The sequence below is a fragment of the Phyllostomus discolor genome, chromosome 13 (genome assembly GCF_004126475.2).
Source record: "Phyllostomus discolor isolate MPI-MPIP mPhyDis1 chromosome 13, mPhyDis1.pri.v3, whole genome shotgun sequence".
NCBI classification, from domain to species: Eukaryota; Metazoa; Chordata; class Mammalia; order Chiroptera; family Phyllostomidae; genus Phyllostomus; species Phyllostomus discolor.
The window spans coordinates 67,042,834-67,059,675 of NC_040915.2; the positions used below are offsets into that span (position 1 = coordinate 67,042,834).

General features: G+C 45.8%; 1 protein-coding gene across 1 annotated transcript in view; it reads right to left on the reverse strand.

The window, feature by feature from the left end:
• The window catches only part of ARHGAP32 (Rho GTPase activating protein 32), a 265,997-nt gene extending 262,773 nt beyond the window's left edge, over positions 1-3,224 (reverse strand). Inside the window, exon 1 of the mRNA XM_028527567.2 lies at positions 2,911-3,224. The gene's annotated coding sequence lies outside the window, so the exon portion shown is untranslated. The remainder of the gene's footprint in view (positions 1-2,910) is intronic.
• Positions 3,225-16,842: the final 13,618 nt, after the last annotated feature.

Consider the following 16,842-nt stretch of genomic DNA (forward strand, 5'->3'; position numbering starts at 1 on the left):
TGGCATTAAGACCTGACGTGTACCATTTCATTTAATCATCACTTCAACCTTCTAAGATAGATTCTGTTGTCATTCTCTGGTTCCAAAGGAGATGCCTGAGGCACCAAGATGTTAGTTTGTCCAGGATCAAGGTTTATGCTCCAAAGCAAAAATCAGTACCTTCCCAGGGTCTTCACCCTTATAATGCTATAAGAAATAACGCTTACACGAAGTAAGGCATAAAATTTCAAGTCCTAAATCAGAGTTTGGCAGACTTTTTCTGTGAAGGGCCAGATAAAGAATGTAGGCTTTACAGGCACTACTACCTCTGTCGTAAGAATGCAACTCCGCTGCCGAGCAGCCAGTGCAGCCACAGGCCACCCATAAAGGGATGAGCAGGGCTGCATGCCAAATACCTTCATCTGTGAACACCAATATTTGTATTTCATATAACTTGCACATGTCTGAAATAGTATTCTTTTGATTTTTTCAAGCATTTCTAATTTAATCATTCTTAGTTCGAAGCCCATACAAAAAACAAGCTGTGGGCCAGATTTGGCCGAAGGCTGAATTCTGCCAACTTCTTCCTAAGTAACACAGAAAAATAAAATTTTTTAACTAAACAGCTCTTCTCACAAATGCTAACTTGTAACCTGCTTAGATACTTTGAGCTGATGCTTTGATGAAGCTCAAAGTCTCAATAAACTTTGCCATCTGTCCCAAAATAGTGCAACTTCCAAAAGTTCCAAACTGTAGGTACTGCATATAGATGTCCTAAGAATGAGATAGTATCACAATGTTTTGAAACTGGATGAGATCTAACGCATTCTCATTCCTTACAAGACTAAACTAAACAATGAACAATATTTAGCTCATTTCATACCATTTCACTTCCGCTATCACGGTCTTCTGAAGAAAACAGTTGCTAGTCCCTGACATTTGTTAAACGCATTTACAGTCAACAATGAATCCATATATGCAATGCAGACAACACACCCAGGCCCGCTTGGAAAGGGAAAACCCTGCTGAACAAGTCACCTAAACAGAGAAAGAGAGAAGTGAAGATGGATGCACTGACATTAAAGTCTCAGCCCAACTGCAGAATAGCTTCTCATTGGGAAATGATGTGGGGGTTAGGAAAAGAAAATAAAAGGAACATAACTACTGGAGTTCAAACCAACATCAAAGACCCTAACGACAGTTGAGCCTGCCTGGCTGCTTCTGAGTCTGTCCCTAGAAAACAAAACAGTTATGTAACTGAGAAAGGTTCTTGCAACGAACATTTCCTCTCTGGCCCACTTACACCCTGTCACCCACTTCAATGTGCACCACTGCAGAGTAACTTGGGTTTGCACCCCAGCTATGGCTGGACAAGTCTCTGTCCAAAGTGCTGCTTTATCCCGGGGCCTGCTATGGGGACGACGGTATGGAGATAACTGGTTTGAGCACAGTTCCAGTCTCCAGCCACCCTATGGACTCCGTCTATTGAGCATCACCACATCACCAATTTTAAAAATGAAACGGACTCCAGATAGTCCTGAAAGTGGAAATCACAACAGCATGATGCCCCATCTTCACAAAACAGCCCTATTAGAAGGAATCCACACCAATGAGTTCTTGAAAAACTTTGAGATCATGTTGTAGCAGCAATTAAAGCTTCTATTTCCTTTGCTCTCAAGCCCCAAGGAGCAAATGTCAAAATGCCCAGTTAGACTGCAATTTACCCAATAAGAAAAAAAAAACCCCTGAATCACAACCATCACTACCCCAAAATACTGCAACAATAAATCCAATTATGGGACCAAACTAGTACATTTTCTGGACTCTGAGAGCCACTGTACTCTAGCACCATATGCTTTCTTTCTTCCAGTAGAAATACAAATACAGACAACGTTTACAAAAGCAAGCGATGTATCAGAAGTTATTCCTGCTCCGAATGACTTAAAAGGTCTAAATCTGTGCCAAGTAAAAGTCTGAAAGAATGGAACATAAAAGAGATGCTGACAACAATGCAATGTGGCCCAGCTGCCAGCTATCCGTGTAGCATCATGCAGTGCCCCAAGCATTTTAAAAGCAAACTGCAATTCTGCATGCAGATCAAAATTATAATTATCCCAATTCTATTTCCTAAAAGCTAACTATTAAACTGCATCCCAAGCATCCTGCTGTGGGTCTCCTCCCCTCTGCCTTCTTCGAGCTTCAGCAAAGAAGGTGAAGTTATAAGGGGTCCAGAAGTGGACTGAAACTAAGGAATCAAGCTTGACCTGCTCTTCCCATCGTTTCTTGTGATGTGTTTGCGAAAAGCTTCAACATAAATATTTCAAGCCAACAAAATGAGAAAGGCAAGATATGGGGGTAGCGGGGAGTTCAAGGAGGAAAGAAAAAGAACACTAAGTCACCAGTATTGTCCAATATGTAGCAGCAACTTCAGCCAATTATAAAGATGAGAAGGAAAACTCCACGGGAGTCCCCGCGAGCGGAGACCTGTCGCTCAGCCTGCCCCCACCAACCCCGGGGGCGGCACCGCAGGGAAACGCTCGCGCGCGGACCACTGCGCTTGCAGTGTCCCCGGAGTCCCGCTGCCATCCCCGGGAGTCGCGGCTCGAGCCCACCTGGAGCCTCCGGCTTGAGCACCGCAGAGGGCGAGAAATGTGTCCGCACCCTCGCCTGCCGAGGCCGCGGGGCCACGGGGCCACGGGGATGCTAGCGCAGAAGGCGGCGGGCTCGGAGCCGGGTGCCCGCTGGAGGCTGGGGCACTGAGCACGGAGGGACGGGGGAAACCCGAGATGGTCTAAGAACATTCGATCCAGAACCCTGACTTGAAAAAGAATTCTTTTTTTCCAAAAGGGAAAGCAAGGCCCCCCGCAGCCTTCCCCGCGGCGCCTGCCCACGTCACCGGCGCCCCCGGCCCGCCCGCGGCCCCCGCCTTACCGAGCCCCGCGGCCCCGCCGCGCCGCTGCGGCCTCGCTGCGCCCCGATCGCCGCTCCGTGTCTGCCCTCCGCGGGCACCGGGCCCGCCGCCCTTTCCTCCTCAGCCTCCTGGTCCTCCTCGTCTTCGCCTCCGAGCACCGCTCGCGCCGCAAGCCTAACGCCTGGCCGCCCGGGGCAGCCGCGGAGGCTCGGCCGGGCGCCCCCCGCGCCAGCGCCTCATCCCGCCCGGCAGCCCGTCAGGCTCGGGGGCGGGGACGCCGGGCTCCCGGCCGCGGCCTCACAGTCCCCACCTCCGTCACGCGCCACGCTCGCCCGCCCGCCCCGGCGGAGTCGGCCCGGGCCCGCGGTCCTCCGGCTAGGAGCCCCTACCAGCCGCCCTCCAGCCGCCCCCGCCGCGCCCCCGCCTCGCTCGCCGGCGCGCGCCCGCCGGAGCCCGCCGCCCGCCTGGCCTCCACCTCCAGCGCTCCGCCTCCTCCTGCACCGCGACGCCCGCAGCGGGGAGAAGAGGCGCGCCGCCGCGGCCGCGGGCACGAGTACGCGCGAGGGGGGCGGGCGGAGCGCGCGCGCGGCCGTGGGCGGCGGGGGCGCGCCCAGGCCTCGCCTGCCGTTGTCCCGGGAGTGCACGTGCACGGCGGGGGGGCCGCAAGGGTCAGCCAGGAGCGTTAGGGCCACTGAGACACTTCCCTAGAGGTTCGGGCGCGGTCATTTGCGGGGGCTTCTACGTTGCGCTGCGGTGCGAAAATTAAAAAACGTGCCGCAGCAGCTGTAACACCGGGAAGAGACCTCCTGTGAGACTACGGCAGTGGGTCCTCTCGACTCCCAGCTGACCCTTGAATACTGTCACCAAGCCGGGGAGGAAGGGGGCGTTGCCGCAAGTCAGGAAGATCCTCGTCTATCTCCTGCGCATTTTGATCTAAAGCCAGCTCGCATCGGTTACTATGGGGAATGCAGGATCTAAAAGTTCCTTCGGTTGCTTCTTCATTTAAGAGTTACGGACCAAGAGATTGGAAGTGACATGGCAGGGGAGAGACAGGACAAGAGCGGGTGAAAGCAAACCTGAAGGTGCGTGGGTAGACTGAAAAGAGACTCTGGAGAGGATTGCCGGAGCTTACAGACAACCCCCCCCGCCTGCGGATGGCTCTAACCTCGTTCCTTGCCCTGTTCCTTTTGTTCAGCCTCTAAAGCCTGCGCAGCACTTCCACAGAAACAACCATCTATGTAACAGCATACATCTGGACATTCTATCTTTTCATTTTCTTCCTTTTATATATGTACCTTTCACACCTTCTGACTCATCTGATATCTAAATGTTGTGGGGAGCAGTTAACCTACGTAATTTAACTCTTAGTCCTACATCATCTAATGCCACTGCAGTGATTCGGGTCCACTGAACACGTAGTCATTTCAATGGGAGTCCTTGAACGTAAAACATGGCCTTGACCACACGTAGCAGAATTTCAAGGGCATGTACGCAAAGCTTGATTTCACCACTTTCTGGAGAGAAATTAGGCAGTGAACATGGGCAACAATCTCACTCTTGCTGGCTTCAGTGTCATCAACGTGGACCAAGATTCTAGATGTTTTGTTGTTGTTGTTGTTGTTGTTTTAGCAGAGAACAAGGGATGGAATGAGAAGATTTGCAGAGAGGCACAGACTGGGATGGGAAAGTTTAAGGAAGGCTTCTGTAATAAATGTGTCCTGATACATAGCCACCTACTGGAAACAGATGCACTTAGGATCCATAACATTCTTCTTCATGGGGACTTCCTAAATGCTAGTGAAAGAAAAGAACCAAGGAAATGAGGAAAACTAGAGACCTTCAACATAAATCCAGAGTTTAAAAATTGCTTGCTCCAAACTGCAACCATTTCAAAAGGTCACCTTTTGGGCACAGAGAGCCATCTCTGCCAGAGAGAGGCAAGTATGCAGAGAGGAATTTAGTCACTGGTGTTGGTCCTGGACATGGTGAGCACTAAGCATAAAACCTCCTGTGATGTCAAGAGGAAGTCAGCACGGGACATTAAACCAAGTCACCATGAGAAGCAAGTTTTGCCCAAGGCTCTAGTCCCTTGACCACTGACAAGTAAGATAATGACATTCTGTATTTTTTTATAAAGACCTCATATCCCACAGTTTTGTCATCACATCCCCAAATTCAGCTGCACTGGCTGAGTGTTAAATGGTTTACGTGCAGCTGGTGCAAAAGTGAATAACATATAAAGGAGCTGGGATCTGTGCACATATTGGATGACAGATATTTTACTTCAGAGTCTCAAAACATTTTAGTATCTTTTCATCTATTGGTATTATGTCTAGCCCAGAGAAAGAACAAGTGGAGTCCTTATGTGTATCTCAAATGTCAGAGGTATTTGAGTAAGCTCAAGGGTGCTGATGCTGCTTACTCCCGTTCACATCCAGCATTCATTCTCTTTGGAAAGAAGCATTCAAATACCCTATGAACAGATAGTTATGATTGCTAAACCTGCAGATAAACTGAAGGTTGTGACTTCTGGACAACTCTGTGGCAAGTTGAACTTACCATTTCAGGTGGTTGTGACCAATTACCTCTGACCTAATAATACCCGCAGTGATCCAATTTATTTATCCTAAAAACTGCAACAGTCCCTAAAAAAGAAAAAGGCTGTCCAGCTGTAAAATAATGTTCAATAACTGCATATGGTTTGATTCCATATTCCCCAGGTGAGGGGCAGGAGGGGGGAGAAAAAGACAAATTCTCCCTCTCTCTTGGAAGCTGCTGGAGGCCTCAGCCTGGCCTCCTTTCTCAGCCTTGGCACTGTCGTCTTCTGGTGGTAGCATCTGGGCTCACTCTTGGCATCTTGGATCTGTTGCACTGCAGTCCCCTCCAGGCACTAAGCAGCGTCATGGTGCAGACAAGTAGAGCCAGCAAGGAGAGCATCCCTGCAGATCACTGCAACACACTGACCTAACCTTGAGTTTCAGAGAGAGCCAGGGAGCTGAGCAAGCGAGAGAAAGCAACCTTATTTTCATTCTCAAATTGAATGCTCAACAGCTGGCTTGAGAAAAATGAGTTGCTGAAAGTAGGCCAGGCTTAACAGAGAATTCTCCGAACGTGACATTTGACATTGCCTTGTTTATTTTTTTTCCTGCCCGGAGGGCCAGTGCCATATTGTGTCCCTATAAGACAAAACAGCAAAATAAATAGTTGAAAAAGGCGTGTTGTCTCTGTGCGGCATTCTCCTAGCTAATATGGATGTCCATGGAGCAACCTCTCAAAACATTCAGTCCTTTGCACCAAAAAACTACTATTGTGCAACATTTTAGGAAGTCATAAGCCCATCCTATTTCCTGCTTCTGTGACAAATCCCTGGGACATTCACTGAAATGATAAATTTCCCATGTTCTCTCCTCTCCTGGTCACATTTTGGTTCAATATTCTCTATCACGATCGTTTAGAACTTTTACTTGTCCTCCGACAAATGTTTGGGGTTTTTTTTCAATCTCTGAATCCTAACATCATTTGTACTTACCTACATGTCTGCTCTTGAACAGTTCGGCCAGATAGTAGCTCCCTTTCTAATTTTTCTCGTCTTCCAGAATTCTAAATGTTGACTGCCCCAGGGTTCTGACCTTCAACCTTTCCCATTCTTTCTACTCTCCCTCCCCCAGCAGTCCCCTGCAGCCCTCGGCTCTAAATGGCCTCCATTCACTGATGTATATCTTTAACCTTGACCTCTCCCCAGCACTCCAGGCTGAAATATCCAGCTGCCTACTGACAACTCCACTTGGGTATCTCAAACTTAATGTGTCCAAAACAGAACTCTTGATGTTTCATATTTAAAACAAAACCCAAAATTGCTTCCTGCGACTCTTCCCCATCTCAGTGCAAAAAAGTCTCTTTCCCTGAAACACCACATTCATTTTAGTAGCCAATCCTTCCGGTTCTACCTTCAAAACATATACTGAGTCGAATCTATTTCCTCTCTCTTGACCACTAACACCCTCATCTGCCCCTCATAATCTCCTTCCTGGGGGACTAATTGGTGTCCTTGTTTTCATTCTTTCCCCTCCAGGGTCTCAACTCAGCAAACAGAATTTCTTTTAAACATTAGTAAGATAATGTCCCACTCCTTGTGGAAAACTCTCAGTGCTCTATGCTTCTGATCACGCTATGACAAAAGCCAAAGTCCTCTCCCCAGTCTTGCGGTCTACAGCCCCTCTTCACCTCTCCAGTCTTGACTTCTTAACATTCACTCTGCCCCAGCTACCCAGGGCTGGCCTCCCGCTGTTCCATCCACCCGCAAGGAACACTTCTTCCTAGCTTTTAGACAAGATCAGGCATGTTCAGGGTGGTATGGCCGTATTCCTAGTTTTTCAATTGACCTCAACTGCTAAAATAGTGTTGCCTTCTGTTCCCTGACTCTGCTTTTTTTTTTTTTCACAGCAGTTACCACTACATGATTGTGTTTGTACATGATTGTTTACTACTTGCCTCTCTTACTAAAATAAATGCTCCACGAGGGCAGGGAGTTTGTTTATTCACCATTGAATCCACATCGCCAAGGAAATGAATAAATAGTGCTGTCAACTTCCAGAATCTCTCTGCTCATTTATTTTCTGCCGTCGCTTATTGCTCTGGAGCTGTCTTCTGCGGACTCACTGCGAGTGGGGACTACTGCAAATTATAAAATTATGTAATTTGCAATTCACTGCAAATCAAAACAAATTATACTGAAAATCTAAGAAAAGATCAAGAATCAGCAGAGAGGGGTACATATTAAATGAGTAATGTAATGCCTGTGAGGCAAAATCATAGGCTAACTTGCAATTAGGTTTTGATATCTAAAAGTTAAAGATACAGAACATTAAAGCCAAATTACATCTCATTCCCGAATGAAGTAATCACCACGTTGGAAAGGAACGTGGTAAATTTTAGGAGATGTCAGTCGTCCCTTTTTTTTTAATCTTGCCCCACAGTGTACCTTGAACGAGTTCATTAACATTTCTGTGTTTCCACCTGTAAAATGGGCCTGCTTTCTTCCTTCTGTTGTTGATATCATAAAAGTCGAAAAATTTAATTATTACAGAAAAGCTTTGGAAGAAAGGAAATTTGGAAATCAACACTAATAGTTATGTTTCCCAAACTTCTTTGTCTGATATTTTGAAAATGAGGAAGAAATATATATATTTTTTGAAATCAAACTAAAGACATGAAAATCACCCAGCATTTCTGAAATGACTGGACAAAAATGTCTGCAGCAGCAAAGCAACCTCAGTCACCAGAGCAAATCACCCAGGGCCTGAGGTCTACACCTAGCATCCTCAGCAACAACAGAGAACCAATTTTATAGTCAGATGAGAACTTCAACCAGGAAATAAGAGGAATTACATTGACATGTAAGTTTTCATATAAAGTATTTTTTTAAGATTTCTTTTTATTTATTTATTTTTAGAGAGGGAAGGGAGGGAGAAAGAGAGAGAGAGAGAAACATCAATGTGCGGTTGCTGGGAGTCATGGCCTGCAACCCAGGCATGGACCCTGACTGGGAATTGAACCTACAACACTTTGGTTTGCAGCCCGTGCTCAATCCACTGAGCTATGCCAGCCAGGGCTCATATAAAGTATTAATCCCACTTCTTATCAGACAAAATTAGGTGAAGGCTTCTAAAAGAATTAACAGAGGTAACAACATTTCCGTACATGAGATCCTTAACGTTCAGAAGGGAATCGGGTCTGGGGGACTGTATTTCCTCAGCAAACATGCTGGTTTATGTAAAATGTTTGTCTGAAGCCAAGCCAGTGTAGCTCAGTTGGTTGGAGCATCATCCCATACACCAAAAAGTTTGTGAGTTCAATTCCTAGTCACGGCACATACTCCAGTTGCAGGTTCAATCCCCAGTCGGAGCGCACATGAGAAGGCAACTGATTTATGTTTCTCTCTTACATCAATGTTTCTCTCTCTCTCTCTTTCACTCTCTCTCTCTCCCCCTGCCTCTCTCTCTCTAAAAGCAATGGAAAAAATCCTCAGATGAGGATAAAAAATTTAAAAAATAAATAAAATGCATGTTGATACACGAAGGGAAGGTCACATGAAGGCACAGGAAGAAGTCACACATTTGCAAGCCAAAGAGAGAAGCCTCAGGAGAAACTAATCTTGCTGACACATTGACCTTATACTTCCAGGCTCCAGAACCATGAGAAAATCTATTTCTATTGTTTAAGCAAAATAAAAATATATGTTTAATTGAGGTGACTTGGAGAAAACTAAATCTCCCACTGGTGGCTGTGATGCTGTGGAGATGTCACCACTTCTCATGAGAAAACACTCTTATACACACACACAACCTTTTGCTGTAAATACAGTGAGTGCTCCACTCCTCTAAGAGCTCTGCCTGAGTCAGCACTCTGCCCAGCTGCTTGGTGATGCTCCCAACCCCAAAGCCTTTTATTAGATCTAAAGAACTGAAACCAGTGTTGAGGAAGTGCATGGGAAAGTGACTTGGGAAAGCAAGAGATCAAAGAGAGGTTATTCAACCCGCAGGGCTCCTGCTTTCCCAGGGTGCTCTCTGCAATTTCCCTCCCACAATTTCCTCTTTATGGCTTCCAGTTTCCAGAAGTTAGTGCATCTCAGAAGGTCAAAGACATCGGTGCTTTCCTGCTAAATTCAAAATATGTGTTGGCTGAGAATTTACCTATGTTAACTGAAACTAAATGCAGTAGATGCTAGGTTTCCTGGGCAACTTGAGAAGAGCTGGAGTAGATAATCCTATATGCCATGTTATTATTTCTTAAAAATCAGTTACTTGCACTTGGCTTTGGAAGGTACTTTTTATTTCACTTTGAGTATGGTTGATTCCTGGATACAGTGGGGGTAAAGGGGGGTGTAATATATCAAAAAACAATAAAATTACCCTATTAGAACATTATTTCCCTGTTCCTACTAATTTTTTTTCTCTTATGTGAAACAAACAGCTGAAAACAAACAGCATTACCCCTGAGAGTAATAAAAAAGGCCAGGCTTAGGCAGAGCTGATAATAGACACAAACTTACTAGTTCACTTCTTTTTGCCTGGCCCATGACCTAATTTAAAAACTATTGAATGCTTCTCTTTAGTTCTTTATAAATTTTAACAAAAAGAGCAACAGGAACCATCTTACTCATGGTAACAGACTACTTTGTTAAAGAGTACCTAATTCGTGATAGCAAAGGTCCAGCAGCTGGGAAAGTTATAACTTAGGGAATTCACACTTTTTCATGCTTTGTGGAGCACCTTTCAGTAGTCAACCTAAGATTTTATCAACAAGATTGAGGCACTACTCAGAGAAACTGAGGCACAGAGAGATTCAAATTTTGAGTAAAATTCAACCTTCACTTGATCTTTATTATCTATTTTTAAGAACTATATTTTGATGGCCAGGTCCCACAAAACTGGACAAAAATGTTTTTTTAAGAGTAATGTTAGCCCTGGCCAGGTAGCTCAGTTGGATAGAGCATCATCCCAATGTGCCAAGGTTGTGGGTTCCATCCCTGGTCAGGGCACATATAAGAGTCAACAAATGAATGCATGAATAAGTGGAACAACAACAAGTGAATCTCTCTGTCTCCCTGTCTCTCTCTTCCCCTCTCTAAAATCAATTTTTAAAAAAAAATGAATAATGTTACCTGTATACTACAGGAGAAAGCCATCCAAATAGAAAACCCCTCTCCACTGTCTTTCTTCCCTTCCTCTGCTGGACTGGAGCAGTCTAGGGGTCCTTCAGTTTGCATTCCGCCACTGCCTCCAGTAACTGCCCAGGACAGCTGGCTTTTCCCACACCCACAAAAAGGCAGCATCAAAAACAAAAACTAATACTGGGGCTCAAGATAAGGTTTGGTATGTTGATTAGCCAAACCACTGGCTTTTCACATACCCAGCCCTTTCTCAGTTTTTTAATGGGCAAGTAAGTCTGCATAAGACAGCAATTTTTCCATCCCAGCCCATTCCCAAATCACCAGTCCTGCTTCCAGGCTAGGTCTCCCATCCTATCCCTCCCCAAATCCTCTGGTGCAATTTTTTGGGAAAGACAAAACCCCCTCAACATCCCCTTGACACCATAATGGTGTCTTTTTATGAGGAAAACAAAGCCAACCTTCATGCTTTCCCCGGGGCAGATCGGGAAATTGGGCCCTCTTCTTCACCAAGGGAGAAAAGTATCTCGAAGGAGAGGACTAACTCTCCAGTTCTGGTCTGTGTGGTGCCATGCTGGCAGCTGGGCAAAGACAGTGGGCTGGGCGCCCCTTGCTTTCTCCATGCTTAGGGTTGACCAGAGAGCAAGTCGACACAGGCTAGCCTATGGGTTCCCACGGACATCAAACAGCTGTGCAAACATGGGACAGATGCATAAATCAAATGCAAAAGTAAATGAAGTATTTATATTAAGTAGAAGTCCTGCGGCTGCTGTTACGATGCTCTGCTGGGCCTCAGGAGGGAAGGGGGCCTGTTAGGATAAGCAGATTGCCTTTTTCTGCTGGGGGTGTTGTCAGCAGGCAGGAGCGGAAAGGTCACACATGGCTGCAGGAAGGACGACAACCTGTTACATAAACGGTCGTCTGCAGATACATGGCCTCTAAGTGGGGTTTCCAGGCCGAGGTGACTTTGTTTCTCCAAAATGACTTGTACGTGCCAGACTATGCTTTTAGGAATCTGCCTTAGTGACTAATTTTAAAATGTCAGAGACCGCCCCAGTGGCCACCAGCAGCAGTGCCCCAGGGAGGTGACCTGAGAGATGGCACCAGGACTGTCCTGCCTCAAAGAATATCTCGCCATTGGACACGAGTCCGGGTGAAATGGAAGGAACTGCAGTCGCTTATTGCAATCGGGAACTCTGCTGGGGAGCCTGGCTCCATGGAAATTTCCTGTCCTCTCCGCGGAAGAGCCGGGATGCAGCGCAGCTTGATTTAGCCCGGATTCCCACGCCCGACACCTGGAGCCCAGGAGACGCGAAGGGTTGATGGATCCCTCCGCTGCTCATGAACCTCTCCTTACTGTGGGAGGTGAAAGGGAGTGTATGGCCCTTTGCGCTCATTTTAAACAAAAATATTTTTAGCCCTGGCTGGGTAGCTCAGTTGGTTAGACCGTGGTCCTGATACTCTGAGGTTATGGGTCCAATCTCCTGTGTCAGGGCACATAAAAGAAGCAACCAAGGTATGTGTAAGTAAGTGGAATAACAAATCGATGTTTTTCTCTCTCCCTCTCTCCTTCCCTTCCTATCTCTCTCCCTTCTCTTTCTCTAAAGTTAATTTTAATATTTTTGAAATATTTTATTTATTTATTTTAGAGAGAGGGGAAAGGAAGGAGAAAAACAAGGAAAGAAACATAGATCAGTTGCTTCTCGCACTCCCGCAGCTGAGCACCTGGTCCGCAACCCAGACGTGTGTCCTGACGGGGAATCAGACTGGGGAGCTGTCAGTTAGCAGGCCCGCGCGCCAGCACTGAGCCACAGCAGCCAGGGCAAATTGTTTTTAAATACTTTAAAAATATCATTTTTCAGCCAGGATACATGAATGGGTTGCAGGCCATAACCCCCAGCAACCGCACATTGATGTTTCTCTCTCTCTCTCCCTTCCCTCTCTAAAAATAAATTTAAAAAATTATTAAAAAAAAAGAAAAGGACTCTAGTTTAAAAAAATATATATATCATTTTTATTCAGAGACACTATGTGTAGTGTTCTATATTTGAAAAAACACAATTGATAAAACAATATAAGTTCATTGTTAAAAAATTAGAAATGGCAGCAAAATGAAAAAATCAATTACCTTACAATTCAGAGATAGTCAATATTTTGGTACATATTTCTTACATATCTTCATAAACATATACATACATACACGCACACATATATATAATTTTTATCCAAAACAGGACTTTATTGAAAATAATGTGTGCAAATCTGCTTTTTCCCTAAACAATTCTTTTTACTTTTCATGCCAATAAGTGTTTACCTACCTCATTTTTATATGACCGTACGTCCATTCTGTACTTCCTTTCACATGCTGTGATATTTCTCCTGCTGTGATTTCCTTCTCCCTCATCAGTGATGGCTGAGGGTCACGTTTTTGCCAGTGATGGCCGAGGGTCATGTGTGCAAACATTGCCAGCCTTTGAAAGTTGACCACACGTTTACATGTACTAGTTGATACCCAAACTCCCATGCTCAGGCCTCAGCCCTTTGGCTTAAGGATTTGATTTAGTTGCAGAGTAAGAACCCCAGCAGAGGTGTTCCTTAAACACTATCCAACACTTGTTTCCCCCTTTTCCCTGGGAAATTCTGAGGAGGATCCCAAAGACTGGTTCTATACTCAGACCTTGGCCTGGGCCCGGGCGGGCGGCTCAGACCAGAAAAGTTCCAAGTCCACACGCTCTTCAGTAGAACTGTTATGCTTTCGTAATTGACGAAAATCCTGAGCAGTTGGAAAAACAGTTAATGCTGGCTGACACTAATTACTGCCTCAGTTTAGTTTATTGTAGGAAATGCGTTCAGTCTCAGCTTATTCCCTCAATGCCTGATCCAGATACTCACTCACTTTGTTCTCACGTTTTTACATTTTACATTTGGTTTTCTGTAAATTTAAGTCTGTTTACCTTACGGTCCTTCTTCATTACTTCATAGTCGCTATAGTAACCTCACTGACACCTCGATATGTATTCTACTTCCAAGCAACATAATTGTGATCAGTGGTCTCCAAAACTCAGGTCTGGTACACCCGTGTCCCCATAGAGATGGTATAGATTTTTTTATTCACACACCCAGGACTGTCTTCATCCCAATAAGTGTGTCTCTGAGGTGTGTTGTCAAGATGTACCATTTAGTCTGTAAAAGGTGGAATCTAAGGAAAATGAATGTTTCTGTTTCCACACAGTCGTGTGAGTTTGGGTGTGTGTGAGAGAGACAGAGAGAGCTAGAGACAGAGAGAGCTAGAGACAGACACAGAGACACACAGAGACAGAGAATTACTTCTCATGAGGGGGGTGTCCATCTCCAGATAGCCAGGGTCAGCTATGTCAAGGGCTGCCAGATAGGTAAGAAGTGCTAGTTGCTGCCCTGGCTGGTATGGCTCAGTGGATTGAGTGCTGGGCTACAAACCAAAGGGTTGCCGGTTTGATCCCCAGTCTAGGGCGAGAACCCCTGGGTTGTGGGTCTGGTCCCCAGTAAAGGGCACATGAGAGGCAACCACACATTGATGTTTCTCTCCCTTTCTCCCTCCCATCTTTTTTAAAAAAGTGCTAATTGCTGCTGTTACTGAAGTTCTGCTTCCACCAGAGACTCACACAGCAACCTTGAAGAAGTGACTGAATGATTCCATTCCTCCAATCTCACACCTGAACACCCAGAACAATAATATTTTCTGGCTCCTTTTATTACAAAGGCGTCAAAGTGAATTAGTTTACATTTGGTGTTTCAAGATTCTACGGGAACATTATTACTTCGTGTTCCTTTCAAATTGCTTGTATTTTCGCTCAACCATTAAGGAAGGACAACTATGCTAAAAATGTTTCTTTTCCATAGTACTCTCTGGGGAAGAGTACCCAATTGCTGAAGCTTAGCAAGTATAAGAAATGCATGCAAAGACAATGTGAGAGAGAGAAATCATAACCTCCCATTCACACTCACACATATTTGGCATTTCAAGTTTTGAGCAGCTAATAACCAGCTCCTTGAGTTGGGAGCTGTCGTGCTCACAAAGCTGGTTCAATTGTTCTCACACACCCTACTGAGCACACCTACTTTTTCTGAAGGGCTCAGCACAAACCCTGTTTCAGCTTTGAAAGGCAAAAGGGTGGGATGGAGTTTACCAGGAAATACAAAGGCTTTCATCAAATGGATAAGGACCAAAGGCTCTAACTCTGGGAGGCAAGTATTTTTAAGCAAATACTCCAATTGTTTTCTACTGCTCTGGGTGTGTCTATTCACAGAGAATTTGGGTTTATTGTGTGGTTTGTCTGGATTCCCTTCCTCTGACGGGAGACTGAAGATCTGGATGCACCCCTGGGAGACCCACAGGAAATGTGGGTTATTTTGGTAATGCGGAAATAAAGATAACACGCCGATTAAAGGGAGGCCAGTCTCACATGACAGCAAAGGGGGTCTGAGGAGGCCACCCAGGCGAGCAAAGAGTGAATGTCAGAGAACAGAGCTGGGGGCGGAGGCCAGAAGACGAAGGCAGGGAGCAGAGGGGGAGGGAGCTACAGAGAAGGCTGTCCTGGGCGAACACCTGGGACAAGGGCTCGGGCGGTCCATTCACTGAGGCAGAGTGTGTGGGAGGCCTGCTCTTGAAGGCAAAGGGAATTGGTCCTGTAAGGGTGAATGAGTTGGTCTGTGGCAATTTGGGGGGACTCTGACCTTCGAGACGTTTTATCGAGATGATAGCAAACCTTGTCACTAACATGCATTGAGTGCTTACTCTGCTCCATGCTAAACTGTGAACGGTAATTTACAATATGGTACTTAGTACCTACAACAATACTATCAAGTAGGTATAATTACCCCTGCTCTGCATGAGACAAAGGCAAAACAACTCGCCTAAGATTACACAGCAACCAGCAACACTATGGCTTGAGGTTAGGTCTTTGTGTCTCCCGAGATCCTAGCTCTTCTCAAGCTTGAGATGATTCAATATGTACCTTCCTTCCAGATATTCTGACTCAGTAGTTTTGGGGGCAGGGCCAGGGAATGTGTTTTAATATCCACCCCAGGCACTGACACAGGGGTGCAGGCCCCCATGCCAGCCAGACATACGGAACACCACCCCGTCCAGGTGAAGGGGAATGTGCTCCCCAGGAGCCAAGTTCAGACACAAACAAGTAGGAAGTAAGGGTGAAAATAAACTGGAAGAAAAGTGTAAAAGAGGTTTCACCTCCTAGTCTGTGATAACTAGTCCCAGCAGTCTACTATTCTCCCCAGCCCTGTGCTTCCTGCCATTTGCAAATAGCTGAGAGTGATCAGTCTGGTAACTGGAAGATCGCGCTTCCTCCTGAGTTGAGGTCCCACAAATCCTCGTCCCTCATTCAGTCCCAGGTTAGGGGTGCAGGCAGCTCCCCTGCAAGCCTCCCTGGGACCCTGTTCTACAAAGCTCTCGGGGCAGCAACTTTGGGCTCTGCTGTCATTTCTCAGATGTGAGAATCCCATTTCATTGGTTCTAATCAGAGTGGAAAAAGAGTGAGGACTTGCCTTTTCAGCAATTCCAAAGACAATTTTTAAACAAAGGGACTAGTTCTCACAATTACCCACCAAACAAAGCACATTGATAAAAATCACTGCTAGGTTTCCCAATATCATTATCATGCATGAATAGGCATTTTTCTCACTTTGGTTAAACGTTTGAATTCTTGGATCAAACTTCAGAGGAAAAAAATTGTCTTGCTCACAACGTGTTTTCTCATTTCCTAGGGTCCCACCCTTTGGAGCTGATAACTTTCTTTATCCCTAGATTTCTTTAAAGAGGTTGGGAGACAAGATTCCAGCAAATGACAGGAGGCTCTAGCTAGTCTCTTTGCAATTCTCATTTCTCCAGATGCCATTTGAATAACTCATAATCTGCGTCAGCTGGAAATGTTCTTGTGGATTTGTTTATTTCTCCTTAAAATTTCCGAAGTCTTCTCTCCTCTTTCTCTGCTGCCCTTCTACTCCAGTGTGTCTGTGAGCGCCTTTGTGGCTTCCACTGCAGGCCTCTGGCCAAGGCCAAAACGGATTCTTTTCATCTATTCAAGTGTGATCTGGGCCAGACAAGCCTGCTGCACAGGCAAGAGGCATAGAAAAGTATTCTGTATTCAGCTTTCAGCTCCGCAGAGTCTATAGCAGGGGCCCGGCCCCTGGCGAGGCGAAAGCGGTGACCAGGGCCATTTGGCAGAAATGGGAATGCTGTTTGTTTGGCCCCTTCCCTTCAGCAGGACAGAGCATGCCGGTGGAAAGC